This window comes from Arachis hypogaea, chromosome 7, assembly GCF_003086295.3.
Source record: "Arachis hypogaea cultivar Tifrunner chromosome 7, arahy.Tifrunner.gnm2.J5K5, whole genome shotgun sequence".
NCBI classification, from domain to species: domain Eukaryota; kingdom Viridiplantae; phylum Streptophyta; class Magnoliopsida; order Fabales; family Fabaceae; genus Arachis; species Arachis hypogaea.
The window spans coordinates 28,141,639-28,161,297 of NC_092042.1; positions in this window are offsets into that span (position 1 = coordinate 28,141,639).

Genomic DNA, 19,659 nt, shown 5'->3' on the forward strand with positions numbered 1-19,659 from the left:
TCTTGGCATTACCCTCCGCATCCTCCTAGCCAACACCTTAGATACAACTTTATACACACAACCTACCATACTAATTGGGCAAAGGGCTTTAATCTCCTTAACTCTAATGAACTTTGGTACTAGAGCCACCTAAGTAACATTAGACTTTCTTGGTAGCTTGGCTGATTGAAAGAAACTCATAACAGCTGTAGTAAACTCTATCCTGACTTCGTCCCAACACTTCTTGATGAAATTCATATTGTACCCATCACTATCCGGAGCCTTTGTTGACTCACAATCCTATACTGTCTCTTTTATTTCTTCAAGGGAAGGCAGTTGTTCCAAATCTGTAGACTCGTCCTCAGTGATTCGCTTCACTAGTCACGAAAGCCTATCAGAAGAGAAGCTTCCTGATAATATAAATTTATGTAAAGGTCCCTTATTGTAATCTTAATTCTTGCTTGATTCCTTACCACTCTCCCATTGATCATCAAGGCTTCAATCCGATTATTCCTCTGTCTCGCCGAGGCTATACTATGAAAATACCTAGTATTCTTATTCATTTTCTTCGCATGTCAAGATCGAGACATTTGTTTCCAATGAATCTCTTTCCTGACATACCACTTTTCACAGAAACTAACCAGTGCCTTTCTTCTTGCTTCCATATAGTACCATCATACGCCTCATTACTAACCATATCATCTATCTTCCTGATCTCATCCTCAAACTTCTTTATCCGTATATCCATGTCACTAAAATTCTCATTGTGCCATTTACCCAGCGAAACTGTCAGAGCCTTCAGCTTATCAGTAAACTGCACATCACCAAACCTCTCTATTCCTCCTTAACCATTCTCAAAAAGCCTTCATGTGTGAATCAAGAATCAAGACTCCAAAAAGGTCGAAGACTCCAAAAAGGTCGCATGCCCCCTCCCATCCTTGTGTCTTTCATAACCAACGGGCAATGATTTGATAACCTTCTCGGCCTACCTTTTGTTAGGTACCAGACAAATGACACAGCAAAATATAGAGATGAAAAATTATAAATTTGTATAAAATATGGGAATAATTGAATAACTTTCTTTGAGAAACACAACTCTCTATCACAAGGAGACTACAATAACACTCCCTCTTGACAAAAGGAGAACACACTTCTCTCTATCAAAATTCATGTTGCTCATGTATTCCATAGGCCGTAAGAGGATCTACACCATTCAAAATTTTATGTGTTGATTGGTTTTGTCATGGCATCTGCTAGGTTATCTTTAGTGTGAATCTTCTGCATATCAACACTTTCTTCTTCTACTACTTCCCGAACAAAGTGATATTGTACTCCAATGTGTTTTGTTCTTGAATGAAAGGCAGGATTCCTTGCAATGTGCAAGGCACTCTGACTGTCACAATACACATAAATCTTCTATTGTTTGTGCCCGAGTTCTTCTATCAACCTTTGGATCCAAATAGCTTCCTTGCATGCTTGTGTAGCTGCCATATATTCAGCTTCTATAGTAGATAAAGCTACAACAGTTTGTAATTTAGATAGCCAGCTCACAGTTCCTCTTGCAAGCATGAACACATATCCTGTAGTAGATTTTCGTTTATCAAGATCACCTGCAAAATCTAAGTCGACATATCCATTGACAATGAATTCCGATCATCCAAAACATAATGCAACATTCGAGGTCCCTTTGATGTCTCTCAATATCCTCTTAACAACATTCCAATGCTCTTTATCCGGATCTGCAATAAATCGACTTACCATTGCAACTGCTTGAGCAATATCTGGCCTTGTACAAATCATGACATACATAAGGCTTCCCACTGCTGATGCATACGGTACTCGAGACATTTCCATCCTCTCTGCTTCACTACTAGGGCACATACTTGAGGATAATTTAAAATTAATAGGAAGTGGGGTTGAAATTGGCTTTCATTCTTGCATGTTGAAGCGTTGCAAGATCTTCTTCAAATAATTCTTTTGCAATAGCCAAATCTTCCTATCCTTTTTGTCTCGGTGAATTTGCATCCCTAAAATCTTGTTTGCTGGTCCCAAGTTTTTCATATTAAACTCCCTAGCCAACTGTGCCTTCAATTCTTGGATTTGATCTTTGTTGGGACCTACCACCAACATGTCATCTACATACAATAGCAGAATGATGAAATCATTATCACCAGATCTCTTGTAATAAGTACAATGATCTGAACTAAGTCTGTTGTATCCAAGGCTAATAATAAAAGAATCAAATCTCTTATACCAACACCTTGGTGCCTGCTTTAGACCGTACAGAGATTTAATTAACCTGCAAACCAAGTTTTCTTTTCTTTTTTCTTCAAAACCTTCTGGTTTGAGCATATATATCTCTTCTTCAAGTTCTCCATGAAGAAAAGCAGTCTTTACATCTAATTGCTCTAGATGTAAATCAAATGTAGCACACATAGCCAAAACTACTCTAATAGTAGTTAGTCTCACCACTGGAGAAAATATTTCATTGAAGTCAATACCTTCTTTCTGAGCATATCCCTTGACAACCAATCTTACACGACATCGTTCCACCTGATCATTACTATCTCGTTTGATCTTGTAAACCTATTTGTTACCAATGGCTTTCCGACCTGCTGGAAGTTCAACAAGTTTCCAGGTATGGTTCCTATGTAATGCCTCAATTTCTTCTTGCATTGCTGTCATCCACATAGAAGTGTCTGGATTACGCATAGCCTCCATAAAAGTTATTGGCTCTCCATCTTCTGTCAAAAGACAATACGCATCATGGTTTGTCAAAACATAATTTGAGTGACATGATGGTGTTCTTCTTTGTCGAGTGGATCGATGAACTTCTATGTCATTAGCCTCTGCTTTTTGTTCTTCGTGCTGTGGTTTTGCTTCAGAAAGATCACCTTCTCTGCATTTTTCATTTATTTGAACAGTGGTTATCTCTTTAACAGTTGGTGCACGAAATTGCAATCACACTTTTGCAATCCCGCACAACTAACCAGCAAGTGCACTGGGTCGTCCAAGTAATACCTTGCGTGAGCAAGGGTCGATCCCACGGAGATTGTCGGCTTGAAGCAAGCTATGGTTATCTTGTAAATCTTAGTCAGGATATCAGAAAGTATCAGGATTGATTGTGAAAAGCAAAAGAACATGAAATGGTTACTTGTTTTGCAGTAATGGGGAATAGGTTGAGGTTTTGGAGATGCTCCATCTTCTGAATCTCTGCTTTCCTACTGTCTCCTTCTTCAAGCACGCAAGGCTCCTTCCATGGCAAGCTGTATGTAGGGTTTCACCGTTGTCAATGGCTACCTCCCATCCTCTCAGTGAAAATGTTCCTATGCTCTGTCACAGCATGGCTAATCATCTATCGGTTCTCGGTCAGGCCGGAATAGAATCCAGTGATTCTTTTGCGTCTGTCACTAACGCCCCGCCTGCTAGGAGTTTGAAGCACGTCACAGTCATTCAATCATTGAATCCTACTCAGAATACCACAGACAAGGTTTAGACCTTCCGGATTCTCTTGAATGCCGCCATCAGTTCTAGCTTATACCACGAAGATTCCGGTTAAAGAATCCAAGAGATAACTACTTAATCTAAGGTAGAACGGAGGTGGTTGTCAGGCACACGTTCATAGTTGAGAATGATGATGATTGTCACGGATCATCACATTCATCCGAGTTAAGAACAAGTATTATCTTAGAATGGAAGCAAGCATGATTGAATGAGAAACAGTAGTAATTGCATTAATCCATCAAGACACAGCAGAGCTCCTCACCCCCAACCATGGGGTTTAGAGACTCATGCTGTAGAAAATACAATGAGAAACGTGTAAAGTGTCATGAGGTACAGATACAATGTCAAAAGATCCTATTAATAGTAAACTAGTAGCCTAGGGTGTACAGAGATGAGTAAATGACTTAAAAATCCACTTCCGGGCCCACTTGGTGTGTGCTTGGGTTGAGCAATGAAGCAATTTCGTGTAGAGACCTTTTCTGGAGTTAAACGCCAGCTTTCATGCCAGTTTGGGCGTTTAACTCCAAGTTTTATGCCAGTTCCAGCGTTAAACGCTGGAATTTCTGAGGCTGTTTTGCCACGCCAGTTTGGGCCATCAAATCTTGGGCAAAGTATAGACTATCATATATTGCTGGAAAGCCCAGGATGTCTACTTTCCAACGCCGTTGAGAGCGCGCCAATTGGGTTTCTGTAGCTCCAGAAAATCCACTTCGAGTGTAGGAAGGTCAGAATCCAACAGCATCTGCAGTCCTTTTTGGTCTCGGAATCAGATTTTTGCTCAGGACCCTCAATTTCAGCCAGAAAATACCTGAAATCACAGAAAAACACACAAACTCATAGTAAAGTCCAGAAAAGTGAATTTTAGCTAAAAACTAATAAAAATATACTAAAAACTAACTAGATTATACTAAAAACATACTAAAAACAATGCCAAAAAGCGTATAAATTATCCGCTCATCAACAGTGCTGTCATTTTCTTGTTCTTTTTGCAATTCATCTTCTACAAATATCACATCTCTACTGACAACTACCTTGCGGGCAGTGGGATCCCACAGACGATACCCCTTAATTCCGTCAGTATAAACCAAGAATATACATTTTCTAGACTTTGGGTCCAACTTTGTTCTTTCTTGGGGACTGTACATCATGTACACAGGACAACCAAATATATGTAAAGAAGAATAATTAGGTGGCTTACCTTGCCACATCTCCATTGGTGTCTTTAACCCAATTGCAGTTGATGGTGACCAATTTATCACATAACAGGCAGTTTTAATAGCTTCTTCCCAAAAATACTTGGCTAAATCCGCAGTTTGCAACATAGCTCATGCTCTTTCTAGGAGAGTAATATTCATTCGCTCTGCTACACCATTTTGCTGAGGCGTATATGCAACTGTGAATTGTCGTTGAATACCTGCTTGCTTGCAAAATGTTAGAAAATCACCATCAACATATTCTCCTCCATTATCTGTCCTTAAACACTTGATCTTCTTTCCATATTCAAGTTCTAACTTTGTTTTGAACTTTTTGAACATCTCAAACACGTCTGACTTCTTCTTGATCGGGTACACCCATAGCCTCCTAGAGTAATCATCAATAAATGATACAAGATATTTTGCTCCTCCTAGAGACATCTCCGGCGATTCCCACACATCAGAATGAATCAACTCCAATATGTGCTTGCTCCGAGCAGTTGATCTACCAAACGTCAATCTATGTTGTTTGCTTGTAACGCAGTGCTTACAAAACGGTAAGTTTACCGATTTGAGCCTAGGAATGAGATTACAATCTACAAGAATCTTCAAGCCTCGTTCTAACATGTGGCCCAGTTTGCAATGCCATATCATCATCATTTCTTCTTGGCTTGATGAAGCAACTGATGCCTCTGCCTCTTGCAAAGTATCTCCCACAAGCATGTATAGATTTGCTGCAATCTTTTCTGATTTTATTACCACAAGATCTCCTTTAACAACTTTCAAGATCCCACCTTCAATATGGGTCTTGCAACCAAGTTCATCCAGTTGCCCAATCGACAACAAATTATTCTTCAAGCCTTTCACATGTCTTACCCCTTGAAGTGAACGAATAGAACCATCAAACATTTTTATTTTGACAGTACCTATTTCAACAATTTCTAAGGCATGATCTTTTCCCATAAACACAGATCCTTCCAAGACAGGTTCATATGTACAAAACCAATCACGATGAGGAATCATGTGCCAGGTTGCTCCTGAGTCAACAATCCAAATATCAGTAAGTTGTTTGCTGCCGTTAGGACCAATTGTTGCTTCACCATACATGATTTCTCCATCATCAGAGGTGCTTGCAACACATTCTTGAGAACTTGATCCTTCTAGAACCTTCTCTATACTCTTCTTATTCCAACAATCTTTCTTGAAGTGCCCTTTCTTTCCACAATTGTAATATTTGACCTGCTTCTTACTTTGTGTCCTTGGTCTACTTTGACTCCCACTGGAACCACGCTCCATTGATCTCCCTCTTGTCATCAACAAAGCCTCTTCTTGTTTTGAGCTCTCTAATCTATTTTTCTTATTCTTGCGCCTAGATTCTTCTTCAAGAACCATAGCATCCATGTCATTAAAAGAAAGATAATCAGTCAAAACATTATTAGTTAAGTTAATGATAAGTTGATCATATGAATCTGGTATACTTTGGAGTAAGGGCTCTGCACGTTCGTTTTCCGCTATGGTATATTCCAACGATGAGAGTTGAAAAAATAGCGTATTTAGATTGTTGATGTGATCCGTTGCCGATGTGGATTCACTCATTCGAAGAGTATAAAGTCTTCTCTTCAAGAATATCTTGTTGTGAAGTGACTTGACTTCATATAATTTGGTGAGAGTATCCCAAATTTTTTTTGCTGTCTTTTTCTTTACTACACTTGATAAAACTGAATCAGCTAGTACCAAGTGTAAGTTTGCAATAGCATTGTTGTCCATCTCTATCTATTTTTCATCTGTAATTCCAGTGGGTCTACCTTCAATTGCTGTAACGCAATTGTCTTTTCTCATAATGGCTTTTATCTTCAATTTCCATATGAAAAAATTACTCCCACTGAATTTTGGAATTTCATACTTTGCTGCCATTTTTTTTAGACTGTAACTCGCAGCGGGAAAAAAATATTAATCAGCAACCTTTGGCTCTGATACCACTGTTAGGTACCACACAAATGACACAGCAAAATATAGAGATTAAAAATTATAAATTTGTATAAAATATGGGAACAATTGAATAACTTTCTTTAAGAATTACAACTTTTCTCTATCACAAGGAGATTACAATAATACTCTCTTGACAAAAGGAGAACACACTTCTCTCTATATATATAGGAGAAAACTACTCAGAAATATTATGTTATTCTATCTGAATGACTTGATTGAAATGAATTAAAAAGAAACTCAATTTATATGTGAGTCTCTTCAATATGAACCATCTGTCAATTAGAGGTATATAATTCTTCTCTTTTTCAACCATTAAAATTCTAAGGTTATAAACTAAAATTGTTTATTAACTCTCATTTTATTTAGTTATTATTTATTTATATATTTTCTAAAATTAACTTTATTAATTTTCACACCTTTGAGTCGCGTCTCCGGAAACTCCTCTATCCACTCCATGTTGACTAGAATTTGATCAATGCGACTACATGATTGGCCACTGAACCACGTAAATATATGATCATTTAACAAAAGGTCCACCATCTCTATATCTTGAATCCAGGTTCTAAACTCTTCCGCTGATGCAGGCAACGTGGTAGCTCCTTTTCTCTCATCCATATGTACAATCTCATTAAATCACCTATGTAGTAGAACGGTGCCTGGCATAATCCTGATAAGAAGTTCAATTCTTTCCATACAACAAGTTTGTCTTCCCTTACATGCGCATGATATACCGACAAAAATCACATCTATAACTATTTTTTAACAACTCTCCCAAATGCACAACCATCTCGCTCCTTTATAATAATTACTCATCCTAAAAACCATCTCATCCTACATTAATAACAAACCACCAAAAACACTCTCCGTTCCTACAAATTTTTAACCTACCGCATCACTTCTCTATATTTGTATCACATCAAATTTTGTTACCACCTCTTTCTTTTTTTTTTATTTCTGTCAAGTCCAACATATTTAATTTATATTTTTCCTAAAACTTTTTACTATGCTTAATTTTTTCGATATCTTTCAACTCTCTAATATTTTAGTTGGTGTTGTATTTTAAATTTGTATATTTTTAAAGTTTACGTTATAATATTTTTATATTTTTATTTGTTTATTTATAGTTTTATATATTATTTTATTATAATTCAATTAAACTATAATTCAATGGGTTAAATTTTTAAACCAATAATCAATTGTTAAAAAGATAAACAATTTGGTTTTTGGAAGCTTAGAAATAATAAGAAAATGATCAAATAAAATTCATTCATTTGAATAGTCGATGTGGAGTGCATACAAAAATCTTGAATTTATATATTTACATAAAGTAGTGCTATTTGAACATGGATTTTAACTTATTATCATACTCTATGTCGACGTATTATTCTTTTACCATTAGATTGGATGTGTATAATTCCATCAAATAGTGGTATTATTGATAAATATTGATTATTAGATGATTTTATGCTTATATGTTCAATCCTGCTACGTTACCAACAATATTTCTGCTAACATCTGCCAACTCTTATTTATAACTGTGTTTAATAGAAGTATTTTTGTAGATGTGTTTAATAAAAATGTATTTTTTTATGACTGTGTTTAATAGAAGTGACTTTATAGATATATTTTTTGGATGTATTTCTTTATATGTGTTTAAAATATAATAATTAATCATTGTTAATAATAAATTGACAGATTATATGTTGGTACCCTATACTTTTTCTTATATGTTTTATAGTGAATCTGCCACTTATATTGATAACTTAATGGAAGTTCTATCTCTTCTTGCACAGTTGTGCTCATTAAATAGCACGAGTAATGTAATAGCCATGTTTAGCAAAAAAGCCATTTTAGGTTATGCATGAAATGGGCAGAACACAAAATTCATTATCGCTAAAGATGAGGAATATATTTTAAATTTGTCTCCACACGTTGGGAAACTTAATTTCCTGAATCTGCCAGCCGGTGGTTTTAAATTGTTGCATTTCTATTGTTCGGTTATAATTGATATAAGAGAATTCATTGGGTGGAGTGATACAACCTGGCTTCTGTATTCTGTCTGATACCAATGCTCTTTTAATTTTTATTTAACAAATATTGAAAGCAAATAAATCCATCCATACATCTAAGAAGATTACTCTGAAATGATGTAAGTTTGTGTATCTCGTTAAAAACACTGGAACAAAATAATTTATTTTATTATTTGAAAATAATTTTTCTATCGAACGAATTCTCTCATCGTTATTTTATCAAATATTTTTTTGGTAATAAGATTTTAAAAGAGATGTAACACGAATATTTTTCAGTAAGTCACTTATTTTGATATTATTTTTTACCAAAATATACTTAACTGCGAAGTTTTGATAAAATCTAGTGTGTTAGTGCTGAAATAATGGTATCTATTTATCAAATAATTTTATTTGTAATTGTTCATACCATGATTTAAAAGAATGAAATGATAGTTTAAAATAAATAGATATTTCACTTATGGATCTATGTAGATTTAGATAATGGATTTAAATATTTAACAATAAGAGGCGTTTAAGGTAAATTCGGATCGTCTTATCTAACATAAATGGAACACGAACATCATAATTCATGCTCAATTCAATTTGAAGAGCAAGTCAATGCTCTCCTATTACTGATGATGTCACCTATAAATCAATAACTATCCCAACTTAAAATAAATTTTTATAAGATTCTGAAGTGATAATCAAGTTATCACTCTTTTTTATAAATATTTGGTTAAATTTAGATATTTTTCATCTCAATTTTTATAAACTTTAATTTGCATAAAAATTTTATTAACTTAAATATCGGAGTTCATTAGAGATACTTTTCACCACTGTTTAGAAACTGATATGAAGGCACTCTAAAGTACTTTTGTTTCATCTCTGACATCTTCTCCAAGTCCAAATCCAAACAATTTATTTCAGATACGTCTCGAAACACTATAGCCATTTAAAAAATGTAGACATACTCCTTTCATATCATACACATATCAAGTTTATACAAAAAGACTATTTTATCTTATTTTGACTAGAATAAATGTGACATTTATTAGTAAAATACGATTTTATCCTTGATATTTTGACGAAATGAGATTTATTCTTTTTTCAATGTATTTAGACCCGAAATTAGTAGAAAAAATCGAGATTTATATAAAATTAAAAAAGTAAATCACATATATAAAATATAAAATTGTAATAAAATTTAAATCATAAAATCGTTTGATGTATTAGAAATTTTATAAAATCAATCAACCCATTTAAACTCTCTCATAAAATCTGCTGACTAAATCCATTTAAATCCTAGAATTTGAACTCAGACTTGGCATAAAAGGAAGAAATGTTCGCTACTTGTAAATTATCCGTTAGTTGAACTGTTTATTTAATTTTTATGTTGGAAATCTTCAAGATAGATATACTTCTCTGATTGTTGCTGAACCATGTGTTTCCTCCCTCCATTCCATACTTAAGTAATTCAACATCTCAGTAATGATGATCAAAGATTCAAAGCCACGGATGTGACTTATTTCTTTATCCATGTGGTCCTCACTAGAGAATATTTGCTAATCATGTGTTTTGATAAATGATGAGGAAACTCTATCGTGGATTCATAGTTTTCACACGAAGTTGACCATTACCCTTTTGCCAAGACATATATGATTACATGGACTCACCTTCATCTCAGTGCATAGAAAATTCTATAGAAACTTCAAAGCATCAAGCTTTTTAGGATGCTAGATAACATTCTTTTCTTTCTTTTATAGAAAAGATCCTATAAATCTTATTTTATTTTGAGAATGGATCTCAAACCTTGTCGCCAATCAAAACTGTTAAAACCACTCATTAGGATTTAAAAGTGATTAATTTATCTTTAATATTTGTAAGTTTGATGGATAAATTTATGAATGTATATGGATCGGATTTAGTTAGATCTGAATTTAATATTAATATTTTATTAGGTCTATTTGAAAAAATTCAACCCAACTCTAAATAGATTCGAATAAACTAAACTAAACCAAATTGGCTCAATATAAAATTAGTATATAAAATTTTGTAAATTTTTTATAATAAATTAATAAAATTTTATTTTTAAATATTAAATTTAATAAATATTATATCACATTTATATTAAAATAAATTATTCCAAAACCAAAATAATATCATCTATTATATACTATTAAAATTGAATTTCTTCAATTAATAGCATAACTGATGTGACATATTTTTAAAAATATTTTATTTATTTATTTTATTTGATTTATTTAAATGCATTAATTAATTAATTAATTATTTAATTTAATTGAGATAAATATTAAACTATTTAATATTTTATTTCACTATCACTACAAGAGAAGCGGGTGTTAGCTGCGCTAAAACACCAGCCTCTTTTCCAGAGCGCTGCTGTTCGAGGAATCTGCTGTCGTTCTTCATGCGGTTTGAAGATCCGCATCTAATAATTTTAATGGCGGCCCAAATTTCCGGCCTTTCTCCCCAACCGCTCCAGATTGGGGTATTTTGTTGCGATTCCTGCTGCGTGAATACTCTTCCGCTCCAAATAAACTGAACCGAGGCAGTGCGTTGGGCCCTCATCGCAGCAGATGACATTGGGGGGAATGGGATTTTGCCTCGCTAAAATACCCAGAGCAAATTGATTTCGCGCCATAACCTTCAAGTATTTAGCGCGAGAACCCTTCGTCAGAGCCAAGGTATAGCAATCAACAAGGCTCCTTCCCCGCCTTCCCTACCCTTCCCTCTGTCAGATCCAACCCACTCCGCTCCATCGTTCTTTCGGTCACCAGGATCCTCTCTCCTCCGTGTAGCTCCCGTGCACGAAGGTGAAGTAGAAGGGGTCGTCGGAGTCTTCTCCTTCTGCCGTGCATGCGTGTGAAGTCGGTGGCGTCATCCCAATCCATCCGTCCCTGTGTCATCCTTGGCAGCCTTCTCCCCTTTGGCGGTGCTTCCCGTTGCCGATTGCACTAGTCTCCTCTCTCATTGGTTAGTTCCTCTCCCTCGTCCCAATTTAAGTTTCAGGGCTCTTGAGAAAAATATTCGAGCATCAATTTAATCTTTTTGCTTTATTAATTTTGGTCTGAACAACGTATTTTGATTAATTCTGACCAAATTTTTCTTCAATTTAACAATCAGATTGAATTTTTCCCCAATATCTGAACCCCTGAGTCTTGATGTGTTTTTAGGAGTTAGTTGATTTACTTGTTAAATGCTGAAAAACCTGCTTGCTTTGCGTAGAACCTATGATTGCTTTCTTCCATATCAAGACCCATGCACTGTTGATGAGCGGATAATTTGTATGCTTTTTGGCATTGTTTTTAGTATGATTTAGTTGGTTTTTAGTATATTTTTATTAGTTTTTAGCTAAAATTTACTTTTCTGGACTTTACTATGAGTTTGTGTGTTTTTCTGTGATTTCAGGTATTTTCTGGCTGAAATTTAGGGTCCTGAGCAAAAATCTGATCCAGAGACCAAAAAGGACTGCAGATGCTGTTGGATTCTGACCTCCCTGCACTCGAAGCGGATTTTCTGGAGCTACAGAAGCCCAATTGGCGCGCTCTCAACGGCATTGGAAGTAGACTCTGGGCTTTTCAGCAATATATGATAGTCCATACTTTGCCCAAGATTTGATGGCCCAAACCGGCGCTCAAAGTCACCCTCAGAAATTCCAGCGTTAAACGCCGGAACTGGCATAAAACTTGGAGTTAAACGCCCAAACTGGCATGAAAGCTGGCGTTTAACTCCAGAAAAGGTCTCTACACGAAAATGCTTCATTGCTCAGCCCAAGCACACACCAAGTGGACCCAGAAGTGGATTTTTACGTCATTTACTCATTTCTGTACACCCTAGGTTACTAGTTTACTATTAATAGGATCTTTTGACATTGTATCAGTACCTCATGACACTTTACACGTTTCTTTGTATCTTCCACAGCATGAGTCTCTAAACCCCATGGTTGGGGGTGAGGAGCTCTGCTGTGTCTTGATGGATTAATGCAATTACTACTGTTTCTCATTCAATCATGCTTGCTTCCATTCTAAGATAATACTTGTTCTTAACCCGATGAATGTGATGATCCGTGACAATCATCATCATTCTCAACTATGAACGCGTGCCTGACAACCACCTCCGTTCTACCTTAGATTAAGTAGTTATCTCTTGGATTCTTTAATCGGAATCTTCGTGGTATAAGCTAGAACTGATGGCGGCATTCAAGAGAATCCGGAAGGTCTAAACCTTGTCTGTGGTATTCTGAGTAGGATTCAATGATTGAATGACTGTGACGTGCTTCAAACTCCTAGCAGGCGGGGCGTTAGTGACAGACGCAAAAGAATCACTGGATTCTATTCCGGCCTGACCGAGAACCGACAGATGATTTGCCATGCTGTGACAGAGCATAGGAACATTTTCACTGAGAGGATGGGAGGTAGCCATTGACAACGGTGAAACCCTACATACAGCTTGCCATGGAAGGAGCCTTGCGTGTTTGAAGAAGAAGACAGTAGGAAAGCAGAGATTCAGAAGATGGAGCATCTCCAAAACCTCAACCTATTCTCCATTACTGCAAAACAAGTAATCATTTCATGTTCTTTTGCTTTTCACAATCAATCCTGATAATTTCTGATATCCTGACTAAGATTTACAAGATAACCATAGCTTGCTTCAAGCCGACAATCTCCGTGGGATCGACCCTTGCTCACGCAAGGTATTACTTGGACGACCCAGTGCACTTGCTGGTTAGTTGTGCGGAGTTGCAAAAGTGTGATTGCAATTTCGTGCACCAAGTTTTTGGCGCCGTTGCCGGGGATTGTTCGAGTTTGGACAACTGACGGCTTATCTTGTTGCTTAGATTAGGACTGTTTATTTTTGTTGGTTTAGAGTCTTTTAGTTGAGTCTATTCATATTTTAAGTTTGGTGTCAATTGCATGCTTTTGTTTTTTCTTTTAATTTTCGAATTTGCATGTTCTTAGTCCCTTTTTGATTCATAAAAATTCTAAGTTTGGTGTCCTCTTTGTGTTTTTCCCTTAAAAATTTTTCGAAAATTAGTGTTTGATTTTCTAAAAATTTTAAGTTTGGTGTCTTTTTGTGTTTTTCTCTTTCCTCTTTTCAAAAATCAAATCTTTTTCAAAAAATTTTTCAATCATATCTTTCTAATTGCTATTTTCAAAATCTTTTTAATTAACTAATTGATTCAGTTTTCAATTTGCTTTGATCTTATTTTCTTTTTGATTTTCGAATTTTTATTTTACTTTTATTTTATTTTATTTTATTTTTTTTCGTTAATTCAAAAAAAAAACAAAATTTATCTCCTTGCAATCATTATCATTTCCCTTTTGTCCATTATGGACTTAAGTGGGATTAATCAGTCCAAAAGGACTCTGGGGTCATATGCTAACCCCATTACAGCTGCATATGGGAGTAGCATCTGTACACCTCCCATCAAAGCAAGCAGCTTTGAACTAAATCCTCAACTCATTATCATAGTGCAGCAAAATTGCCAGTATTCCGGTCTTCCACAGGAAGAACCTACTGAGTTTCTGGCACAGTTTTTACAAATTGCTGACACAGTACATGATAAAGAGGTAGATCAGGATGTCTACAGACTATTACTGTTTCCATTTGCTGTAAAAGATCAAGCTAAAAGGTGGTTGAATAACCAACCTACAGCAAGCATAAAAAATGGAAACAGTTGTCAGACAAATTCCTGAATCATTTTTACCCTCCAAAAAGGATGACACAGTTAAGGCTGGACATCCAAGGCTTTAAACAAGAGGATAATGAATCCCTTTATAATGCCTGGGAGAGGTATAGAGGTATGCTAAGGAAATGTCCCTCTGAAATGTTTTCAGAGTGGGTACAGTTAGACATTTTCTACTATGGGCTTACAGAAAAAGCTCAGATGTCTTTAGACCACTCAGCTGGTGGATCTATACACATGAGGAAGACAATTGAAGAAGCTCAAGAGCTTATAGACACTGTTGCTAGAAACCAATATTTGTATTCTAGCAATGAGTTCTCTCCAAAAGAGGAAGTCATGACAGTAGTCACTGACCCTAGTCCTCAAGAACAGATAATTGAGCTTAATCAACAATTGCTCCTGATGACAGAACAGTTAGCAGACTTTAAAGAGATGCTCTATGAAACTAAAGTTGCTAACAAGAGCATAGAACTGCAGTTGAATCAAGCAAAACAGCAAATATCTAAACAGATAACAGAGGAATGTCAAGCAGTTCAATTGAGGAGTGGGAAGACCCTGAATAACACTGCTCAAAAGAGTAAAAAGCCAAACAAGGAACAATTGACAGAGGACAACCAAACCACTGTTCAAAATCCCTCTGAGGACAGTAAGAGCCCAGAGAGGAATGTCATTGGCGTTCAAACGCCAGAAAGGGAAGGAAAGCTGGCGTTAAACGCCCATTCCTTGCCCAGTTCTGGCGTTCAAACGCCAGAAAAGGGGGAAAAGTTGGCGTTAAACGCCCAATTTCCACCCAATCCTGGCGTTCAGACGCCTAGGGGGATCAGACACCTGAGAGTGCTGACAGTAATCCCTCTAACAAGGCTTCTTCAACCACTTCTGTAAGGAATAAACCTGCAGCATCTAAGGTTGAAGAATATAAAGCCAAGATGCCTTATCCTCAAAAACTCCGCCAAGCGGAACAGGATAAGCAATTTGCCCGCTTTGCAGACTATCTAAGGACTCTTGAAATAAAGATTCCGTTTGCAGAGGCACTTGAGCAAATACCTTCTTATGCTAAGTTCATGAAAGAAATCTTAAGTCATAAGAAGGATTGGAGAGAAACTGAAAAAGTGTTTCTCACTGAAGAATGCAGTGCAGTCATATTAAAGAGCTTACCAGAAAAGCTTCAAGATCCAGGAAGCTTTATGATACCATGCACATTAGAAGGTTCTTGCACCAAGACAGCCCTATGTGATCTTGGAGCAAGCATCAATCTAATACCTGCATCCACTATCAGAAAGCTTGGGTTGACTGGAGAAGTCAAACCAACCCGGATATGCCTCCAACTTGCTGATGGCTCCATTAAATATCCATCAGGCATAATGAGGACATGATTGTCAAGGTTGGGCCATTGCCTTTCCAACTGACTTTGTGGTGCTGGAAATGGAGGAGCACAAGAGTGCAACTCTCATTCTAGGAAGACCTTTCCTAGCAACTGGACGAACTCTCATTGATGTACAAAAAGGGGAAGTAACCTTGAGAGTCAATGAGGATGAGTTCAAGTTGAATGCTGTAAAAGCATGCAGCATCCAGACACACCAAATGACTGCATGGGCGCTGACATTATTGACTCTCTGGTAGAAGAGATCAATATGGCTGAAAGCCTAGAATCAGAGCTTGAGGACATCTTCAAAGATGCTCAACCTGATCAAGAAGAACCAGAGGAAGCAAAGGAATTTTCGAAAATTCCTCAGGAGGAGGATAAGCCTCCCAAGCCTGAACTCAAACCACTACCACCATCCCTGAAATATGCATTTCTGGGAGAGGGTGACACTTTTCCAGTGATTATAAGCTCTGCTTTAAATTCACAGGAAGAGGAAGCACTGATTCAAGTGCTAAGGACACACAAGACAGCTCTTGGGTGGTCCATAAGTGATCTTAAGGGCATTAGCCCAGCTAGATGCATGCACAAGATCCTATTGGAGGATAATGCCAAACCAGTGGTCCAACCACAGAGGAGGCTAAATCCTGCCATGAAGGAGGTGGTGCAGAAAGAGGTCACTAAATTACTAGAGGCTGGGATTATTTATCCTATTTCTGATAGCCCCTGGGTGAGCCCTGTCCAAGTTGTTCCCAAAAAGGGAGGCATGACAGTGGTTCATAATGAAAAAAATGAACTGGTTCCTACAAGGACAGTCACAGGGTGGCGCATGTGTATTGACTACAGAAGGCTCAATACAGCCACCAGAAAGGATCATTTTCCTTTACCATTCATAGACCAAATGCTAGAAAGACTAGCTGGCCATGATATTACTGCTTTTTGGATGGCTATTCAGGCTACAACCAAATTGCAGTAGACCCTCAGGACCAAGAGAAAACAGCATTCACTTGCCCTTCTGGCGTGTTTGCCTATAGGAGGATGCCTTTTGGTCTGTGCAATGCACCTGCAACCTTTCAGAGGTGCATGCTCTCTATCTTCTCAGATATGGTAGAGAAATTTCTGGAAGTCTTCATGGATGACTTTTCAGTATATGGAGACTCATTTAGCTCCTGTCTTAATCACCTAGCACTTGTCTTGAAAAGGTGCCAAGAGACTAACCTGGTTTTAAACTGGGAGAAATGTCACTTTATGGTGACTGAAGGAATTGTCCTTGGGCACAAAATTTCAAGCAAGGGAATAGAGGTGGATAAGGCAAAGGTAGAGGTAATTGAAAAATTACCACCACCTGCCAATGTTAAGGCAATCAGAAGCTTTCTGGGGCATGCAGGATTCTACAGAAGGTTTATAAAGGATTTTTCGAAAATTGCAAAACCTTTGAGTAACCTGTTAGCTGCTGACACACCATTTGTGTTTGACACACAGTGTCTGCAGGCATTTGAGACCCTGAAAGCTAAGCTGGTCACAGCACCAGTCATCTCTGCACCAGATTGGACATTGCCATTTGAACTAATGTGTGATGCCAGTGACCATGCCATTGGTGCAGTGTTGGGACAGAGGCATAACAAGCTTCTGCACGTCATTTACTATGCCAGCCGTGTTCTAAATGACGCACAGAAGAACTACACAACCACAGAAAAAGAGTTACTTGCATGGTCTATGCCATTGACAAGTTTAGATCCTATCTAGTGGGATCCAAAGTGTTGTGTACACTGACCATGCTGCTCTTAAATACTTACTCACAAAGCAGGATTCAAAACCCAGGCTTATAAGATGGGTGTTGCTTCTGCAAGAGTTTGATATAGAAATAAGAGACAGAAAAGGGACAGAGAACCAAGTAGCTGATCATCTGTCCCGAATAGAACCAGTAGCTGGGGCGTCCCTCCCTTCTACTGAGATTTCTGAGACTTTCCCAGATGAGCAACTCTTTGCCATTCAGGAAGCTCCATGGTTTGCAGATATTGCAAATTATAAAGCTGTGAGGTTCATACCCAAGGAGTACAGCTACGTGCAGAGAAAGAAATTAATTTCAGATGCCAAGTACTACCTCTGGGATGAACCATATCTCTTTAAGAGATGTGCTGACGGAGTGATCCGCAGATGTGTACCCAGAGAAGAAGCACAAAGGATCCTATGGCACTGCCATGGATCACAGTATGGAGGACATTTTGGAAGTGAGCGAACAGCCACTAAAGTCCTCAATGTGGCTTCTACTGGCCTACTCTCTATAAAGATTCCCGAGAGTTTGTGCGTAACTGTGACAGTTGCCAAAGAGCTGGTAACTTGCCTCACGGATATGCCATGCCTCAACAAGGGATATTAGAGATAGAATTGTTTGATGTATGGGGCATTGACTTCATGGGGCCATTCCCACCATCATACTCAAACACTTAATTTGGTGGCAGTGGACTATGTATCTAAGTGGGTAGAAGCAATTGCTACACCCACTAATGATACCAAGACCGTGCTGAAATTCCTCCAGAAACACATCTTCAGCAGATTTGGTGTTCCCAGAGTACTAATCAGTGACGGGGCACTCATTTCTGCAACAAACAGCTATACTCTGCTATGGTTAGATATGGAATTAGCCACAAAGTGGCAACTCCGTATCATCCACAGACAAATGGGCAAGCTGAAGTCTCTAACAGAGAGCTAAAAAGAATCCTGGAACGGACTGTGATAGCCCGAAGAAAGGATTGGGCAAAGAGCTTGGATGATGCTCTGTGGGCATACAGAACAGCATTCAAGACTCCTATAGGAACCTCTCCATACCAACTGGTGTATGGGAAGGCCTGTCATCTGCCCGTGGAACTGGAACATAAAGCCTACTGGGCAACCAGATTCCTAAACATGGATGCACAGTTAGCTGGTGAAAAAAGATTGCTCCAGCTAAATGAGCTAGAGGAGTTCAGACTCAATGCCTTTGAAAATGCAAAAATTTATAAGGAAAAGGCAAAGAAATGGCATGACAAGAAGTTGTCAACCAGAGTCTTTGAGCCAGGACAAAAAGTCCTGCTCTTCAACTCTAGGCTCAGACTGTTTCCAGGAAAACTCAAATCCCGGTGGAGGGGTCCGTATGTGATTACAGGAGTGTCACCATATGGATATGTTGAGCTTCAGGATATTGATTCTGACAAAAAGTTCATTGTTAATGGACAGAGAATCAAGCATTATCTTGAAGGCAACTTTGAGCAGGAATGCTCAAAACTGAGACTTGAGTGATTCTCAGTGAAGGTCCAGCTAAAGACAGTAAAGAAGCGCTTGCTGGGAGGCAACCCAGTCATTAGGAAGTTGTATGAATTGTTCTTACAGAGGCAAGTATCAAAAATGAAGGAATTCACAGAGTTACAGAAGGATTCAGCTCAAAAAGCAGAGAAAAAGAGCTTACTGGCGAAAAAACGCCAGTAAGGGGCATTTTGGGCGTTAAACGCCAGAATGGGTACCATTCTGGGCGTTTAACGCCAGGAATGGTGCCATTTTGGGCGTTAAACGCCAGAATGGGCACCATTCTGGGCGTTTAACGCCAGGTGTGCAGCATCCTGGGCGTTCAGAAAAACGCCCAGTGATAAAGGATTTCTGGCGTTTAACGCCAGCCAGGGCACCTGGCTGGGCGTTAAACGCCCAAAAGGGGCACCAAATGGGCGTTAAACGCCAGAATGGGTGCCATTCTGGGCGTTTAACGCCAGAAAGGTGGGGGGACCACAATTTTGTTTTCAAATCAAATTTTTTCAAACTTTCCTTTTCTCACCATATTTTTCTACAAAAATACATTTCAATCTCTCATCATTCACTTTCAAATTTTCAAAATCATTCTTCAAATCTTCAAATCATTCCCAAATTTTGTTCAAAAAACTCACCTTT